Here is a 7,500-nt window from a genome sequence, read left to right as displayed (position 1 = left end):
TTCTGTTTTCCCTTTCATAAAGTAGTTGCTTGTATCTACACCTAAAATTCCAACATATTTTGATTTTTGTTGATCTTGTACACTGTTCTTTATTATTCTAGTCATATATCATGCCTTTTTATATTACCTCTTTTTTATCTTTATAGAAAGTGCAAGCCTGAAAGCCCAAACACCAATTCAGGCAAACATAAGCCTAGTCCTAATGGTGAAATGCTAGTAACGCCACCTTAGAGAAACTGTGGAAATCACCTTTATTTAGTAAAGGAATATAAAGAGGAAATGTAGACCTTGAATAAGGTTCTTTACCCAAGCTCATCATCATCATCACCATCTTCTTCTTCTTCTTCTTCTTCTTCGGTAGTGTCGCAATGCCCCGCGCCGCGCTCGGCAATCACCCTGACATCAGCCTATTGTCTTAGCCCGGAGAGCAAGTGAAGGAAAGATGGCAGACTAAGCCATTCTTAAAGACAGCACCTCTACTAAAGGAATAAATTATCATATCTTTAAAACCTCGGTTGCGTAAGCGGGTTCGACAAACTGCTCGTAGGGCATCTTACTGTATTTGTGAGTTTTCCTGATAGGGGTAATTCCCAGATCTAGTATATTAAAGTGTGAATGTGGCAGTGACTATTAGACTTTTTATTTGTTTGAAGTCACTCCTTTGTAGAAGAAACAGAACATGCTTGTTTTAATTTCTCGCGTGCAAGTTAGAATCTTGCCATAGGGGAATAAATATTCTTTTGTATATATTCCTGATGAGAAAGTCAAGATACTATCATGGCTATTTAAAACACGTATAAAACCAGTACAAACTGACCGGTAGAATATAAAAACACGTCTCATCACCATCAGCATCGGCCATTGCTAGTCCACTGCGGTGCAAGGTCCTCAAACATGTCCATTCACGTATGGAGTTTGATTGGTAATTGTGAGATTTCAGTCTGATAGCTCACAGCAAACCAACCTTGTATGTGTGACCCTGACTAATACAGCTTTGCTAATCATGGCGATACACAAACCCTTTCCCCGCGTTAAGTAGCCCCACTCAGAAAGGGGGGGACATGTATACATAAACTTTGCTGTTTTATCAAATACTAATAGTTTAATATTTCTCATTCTTCAGCTTTTAAAATGTCATACTTTTTAATAAACAAGTATCCTGTTACATACATACATATACCAAGGCACTTCCCCCAACTTTGGGGGGTAGCCGACATCAACAAATGAAACCAAAACCAAAAAAGGGGACCTCTACTTTCTACGTTCCTCCCAGCCTGACAAGGGACTCAACCGAGTTTGGCTGGTACTGCGAGGGTGCCACAGCCCACCCTCCCCCGTTATCCACCACAGATGAAGCTTCATAACGCTGAATCCCCTACTGCTGCTACCTCCGCGGTCATCTAAGGCACCGGAAGAAGCAGCAGGGCCTACCAAAACTGCGTCACAATCGCTCGCCATTCATTCCTATTTCTAGCACGCTCTCTTGCCTCTCTCACATCTCTCCTCCTATCACCCAGAGCTTTCTTCACTCCATCCATCCACCCAAACCTTGGCCTTCCTCTTGTACTTCTCCCATCAACTCTTGCATTCATCACCTTCTTTAGCAGACAGCCTGTTACTCTATCAATAATGTGACTGCTCTTACACAAGCAGTCAGACCTGGTTCTGAGCGGCGCTTTCGTTGCGCGGCTGGTCTCGACAAAAGTGATTTCAATTTTGGAAAAGAAATTTACCTCGTAAGAATATTACAATAGAACCGGAAAGTTCCTCTTCTCCCATTCTGTTGCAGTGCGAGATTACTTTATTACAATTCTAATTTGAAAAGCAGGATGCTACAAGCCCTTAGGCTCCAACAGGGAAACATAGTCCAGTGAGGAAAGGAAATAAGGAAATAAACATACAAGAAAAGTAATGACCAATTAAGATAACATATTTAATAACAGTAACAACGTTAGAATAAATCTTTCATAAATAAGCTATTAAGAGACTTCTATCAATCTGGTCAACATAAATACCTTCGCTGCAAGTTTGAACTTTTGAACGAGATAACAGAAAAATCAGGCTAATGATGCTACAAACATCAAATTTGGCTAACTGAAAATCCAAGATGGCAGCCACTTTTCAAAATGGCCGCCAAATTAGCCGGCCGAAGTCGACGTTTTGCTTTAAAGCACTTGTAGTTGTCCATATTTTAATGTTTACAAACCCCACTGACACATTTACCTTAATATTTTTTTTCAGTTGATTAAGTAAACTGATACATATGTTTCAAGATTTTAGTTTGTAAAGCACGCCAACACATTTTTTTATCATTTTCTCATTGCAGATCCATGATAAATATTGTATGTAAAACTTTAAGTACTACGATATGTTAACAACTGATGCCTCTCTTCCAACAAAATTTAACATCTGGAACAAAATCTCATTTTCCTTCATCGATCAGTAACCTTAATTCGCTAAGTATTATGAACTGTGGCCAATTCTTGAAAATGTTGCGCTCTTCTTTGGTAAACAAAATCTTAACAGTAATCGAGGTAGCGAGAAAGACGAGCTCTTCTATGAAATGCAAATATGCTCATTCAAGTAAATCAGCTGCTTCATGAAATTCCCAATATACGTTGAACTACACCTAGTTCTAGGTATTTGCGAATCTCATGTCGTACAACCAGGTCAAGGTATTCGCAGAAAGGGTGTTGAAAACTCTGGTCTAGGACTTTGCAGAATACATGTTGTACACACCGGTTAAGGTATTCGAAGAACTTGTGTTGAACACCCAGGTCTAGGTATTCGCAGAACTCGTGTTGGTCATCTACTGCACATAGGAAGTAGAATAGGATAGTATTGTACCATAGGTAATCTTCCGGCATAAAACTTTCACTAGAGTTAGAAGAATTGCACTCAAAAATTCTACCAAAAAAATGACAAAGCTCCACACATTAAATAAACGAAGCTATGTCTCCTTCCAGCGGATATGTGTAATGGCAGTAAAAGCTGTTCGCAAAATTACAAACACCAACAGCCAAGGATTAACGCACAGGTCTCAGTTACCTTTACACTTCCTCTCGAAGGTGGTCAGAGTTGATTTATGAATTACTTTTGGATATATAGAGCCTTGTACTGGGGCCTGTAAAGCCATCCAGTGTAAAGGTGCCCGAGCGGAGATACCTTAAAGTTATGCTATGAAGTGAAAGTTAGAAGAGATTGGAGATCAAGATGGAAGCAAAATGAGACTGAATAAGGGAATAAAACAAGTGCAGCTAGGGGCCCAAGGAACGTTGCCAACACCCTATGTATTGCCTACAGAGCACGGCATAGGGTGCACTGATGACGCTGCCCACCTCCGAGGAAATGAAGGTAGTCGAAGCTTGTTTATGAATCCTAGGAACATTGTAAGTGTAGCGAACAATTGGCTCAACAATAAGTGAGATTCAACGTACACTGATTTAGGAGCTGATCAAACTATCGTACCAAATCAGAGCTCTATAAGTAGCAAAAACATTAATTTCAACATATGCAAGTTTCTATGAGCATGGAGCTGCTGACCTCCCGTTTAGGAGAGTACGACATGCATTAAAGATAATCAAATTTTCCCCACTCTGCAAAGTGTTCTACAACAAATAGCATGTACAGTCTTAGAGAACAGGCTTCAGAGATTGAAGAGTGATTTTTAAAGCCACTGTCCTTTCAGTCAATCGCAGTGGATTTATGGCTGCTAACATGGTCAGACTAGGCGTATCCCTTCTCGTGTGCTAAGGTACCGAGTGAAGGACAAACCGTGGTTCAATGATGATTGTAGACGTGCTTATTTGGAGAAACAGGAGGCCTATCATCTTTGGAAGGGTAACAGATCAGATTTGACCTGGAACAACTATACTCAGCTTCGAGCTTTTGCTCAGAGAGTTTATGCCTCGACTGAAAAGGAGTACAATTTAACCATAAAAGAAACACTTTCTGGTACAACTCAGGAACATAAATGGTGGTCTACCCTTAAATCTGCACTCTTTGGTGTAGATGCAACAGTTCCTCCTTTACTTAAACCAGATGGATCAGTCAGTCACTGTCCAAAGGAAAAGGCCACCCTTTTGGCTGATGTTTTTGACAGTAAACAGAGTAATGAAAAACTTGAACTTCCTCCTTCCTGTTTTCCTGAGGCTAAACTAACTAGTTTAGCTTTTCAATCTCGTGAGATTAAAGCTCTGTTGGTGAAGCTTGATGCTTATGGAGGTGTAGACCCAAATGATATTTTTCCTTTGTTTTTTATAAAGACAGCAGATTTCTTAGCTCCAAAGTTATCTGTTATTTTGCGCAAGTTAGCAAGAAGAGGAGCTTTTAGCACTAGTTGGAGAATTGGTAATGTTACTCCTCTATGTAAAAGTGTTTGTGGTAGCTCAAGTCCCACTGATTACCGCCCAATTTCCATAACTCCCATATTATCTAAAGTTTTTGAACGTCTTATGGCAAAACGTCTTAATAGGTTTGCTGAAGGTAATCATCTCTTCCCTAGTTTGCAATTTGGTTTTCGTAAAGGCCTTGGAGCATGTGATGCCCTTCTTACAATTTCCAATGCTGTACAGAAATCCCTTGATTGTGGTCGGGAAGTTCGTATGATTGGCCTTGATTTTAGTGCTGCCTTTGACCGTGTTAATCATGAGGCCCTTGTTTTCAAACTCAAACAGTTGGGAGTGGGTGGGTCGTTTCTTAGCATTATTATTGATTTTTTAAGTAATAGATCCCAAAGAGTTGTTGTTGATGGGCACCATAGTGATTATAGGAATGTGATATCCGGTGTTCCACAGGGTAGTGTTCTTGGCCCATTTCTTTTCATACTATATACACATGACATGTGGTTTGGCCTAGAAAACAAGCTTGTTGCATATGCAGATGATGCTACTCTCTTTGCATCAATTCCATCCCCTGAATGTAGATCTAGGGTTGGTGAATCCCTTAATAGAGATTTAGCTAGAATTAGTGCATGGTGCAAATTATGGGGTATGAAGTTGAATCCTAACAAAACTCAATGTATGATTGTAAGTAGGTCAAGGACGGTGGCTCCTCAACATCCGGATCTCAGTATTGATAATGTTTCTTTAAATATGTATGACTCTTTCAAAATTTTAGGTGTGATTCTCGACAGTAAATTTACTTTTGAGAAACACATAAGGTCTATGTCTTCTTCAATTGCACAAAAAATAGGCTTATTGAGAAAGTCTTTCAAGATTTTCGGTGATCAATCTATTCTGAAGAAGTGTTTTAATTCTTTCATTCTACCTTGTTTTGAGTATTGTTCTCCTGTCTGGGCTTCAGCTGCTGATTCTCATCTTAATTTGTTGGACAGAAACTTACGGTCTATTAAATTTCTTATTCCTGATCTAGATATTAATCTCTGGCACCGTCGTTCAATTAGTTCATTATGCATGTTGCATAAGATTTTTCATAACTCTGACCATCCTTTACATTCAGATCTCCCTGGACAATTCTATCCTGTTCGTAATACTAGGCAGGCAGTTAATTCTAATAGCCAGGCCTTCTCCAATAGCCAGGCCTTCTCCATCACGAGGCTCAATACTACGCAGTACTCTAGAAGTTTTATTCCAGCTGTTACCAAGTTGTGGAATGATCTTCCTAATCGGGTGGTTGAATCAGTAGAACTTCAAAAGTTCAATGTTGGAGCAAATGCTTTTTTGTTGACCAGGCGGACATAGTCTTTTTATAGTTTATTTATGACATATTTGTTTTTGATGTTGTTAATAGTTTATATATGACATGTCTGTTTTGACGTTGTTACTTATTTTAGAATTATTTATTGTTAATTTGTTCTCTTCATTTATTTATTTCCTTATTTCCTTTCCTCACTGGGCTATTTTTCCCTGTTGGAGCCCCTGGGCTTATAGCATCTTGCTTTTCCAACTAGGGTTGTAGCTTGGATAGTAATAATAACAATAATAATAATATGGTAAAATATAGTGACTGGAATATGTTTGATAGAACAGATCACAGAAAATTCAGCCTCCCATCACACTCCCACTTAGGTAATCAATCCTCGCCTAACGTTACAGTGTCCTTTATCTGTTTGTTTTCTAAATTCACCCTAGATATCTACCGATATTCATCCATCCTACAACCACTTATACCTGAGTTTAGGTAAATAAATTATAACCTGAGAGCATTAACCCTTAACCTCCTCCCAATTTCGGTGATGGCGGTAAAAGTCATAAACAAGTTTAAAATAGTATATCTGATCACTTTGTTCTAGAAAAGCATTCGTAACAAATTGAAGAAATAAAGATATATATTTGAGAGTAATCGATAGATGGTATAATAGAATAATTGGGAAAGAACCTTCAAATAAAAAGACTATAGTCCATTTCTTTTAGCGATGCATATTTGCACCGACTCGCGGCAGTGTCCTTTTAGCTCTGAAAAGTTTCCTGATCGCTGATTGGTTAGAATTATCTTGTCCAACCAATCAGTGATCCAGAAACTTTTCCGAGCTAAAAGGGCACTGCTGCGAGTCGGTGCAAATATGCATCGCTAAAAGAAATGGACTATAGTGGCGCATGGCGAGTATAGCAATGGGGGTTTTGACGTCCTACTGGTGAGCTTCCTCCGCAGATGCATGATGGGAACGTAAGGTTTAGAGGCCGCTCATGAATGGCAGGGCCAAGGGAGAGTGACACTGCCCTATCAAGCAGGACAATGCCCTAGAGACTGACCCTATACGCATATGATCAGCGCCCAAGCCCCTTCTCCACCCAAGCTAGGACCAAGGATGGCCAAGCAATGGCTGCTGATGACTCAGCTGATAGACCTATAGGCTCTCCCAAACCCTACCCCCCCCCCACCTCCATCCTTAGCTCACAAGGATAGTGAGGTTGCAGCAACCACAGGAACTAAAGAGTTTGATCGGGACTCGAACCCCAGTCTGGCGTTCACCAGTCAGGGATGTTACCACATCGGCCACCACAACCAATTGCAAATTTATCTAAATTATTATTATTATTATCATTATTATTATTACTATTATTATTATTACTAGCCAAGCTACAACCCTAGTTAGAAAAGCAAGATAATATAAGCCCAAGGGCTCCAACAGGGAAAAATAGCCCTGTCTATCCACCTATCTATATTTCAATATACCTGTCTATCTCACATTAATCTAGCTATTTATAGGTAGTAGGTTGGCCAGGGCACCAGCCGCCCGTTGAGATACTACCGCTAGAGAGTTATGGGGCCTTTTGACTGGCTAGGACAGTACTCCATTGTATTCCTCACTGGTTACGGCTCATTTTCCTTTGCCTACACATACAACAAATAATCTGGCCTATTCTTTACATATTCTCCTCTGTCCTCATACATCTGACAACACTGATATTACTTTCCTCTAAAGGGTAAGGGTAGAAGAGACTCTTTAGCTATGGTAAGCAGCTCTTCTAGAAGGACACTCCAAAATCAAACCATTGTTCTCTAGTCTTAAGGTAGCGTCATAGCCTCTGCATCATT

The sequence above is a fragment of the Palaemon carinicauda genome, chromosome 25 (genome assembly GCF_036898095.1).
Source record: "Palaemon carinicauda isolate YSFRI2023 chromosome 25, ASM3689809v2, whole genome shotgun sequence".
Lineage (NCBI taxonomy): Eukaryota > Metazoa > Arthropoda > Malacostraca > Decapoda > Palaemonidae > Palaemon > Palaemon carinicauda.
Note: the sequence above shows the minus strand (reverse complement) of the source record.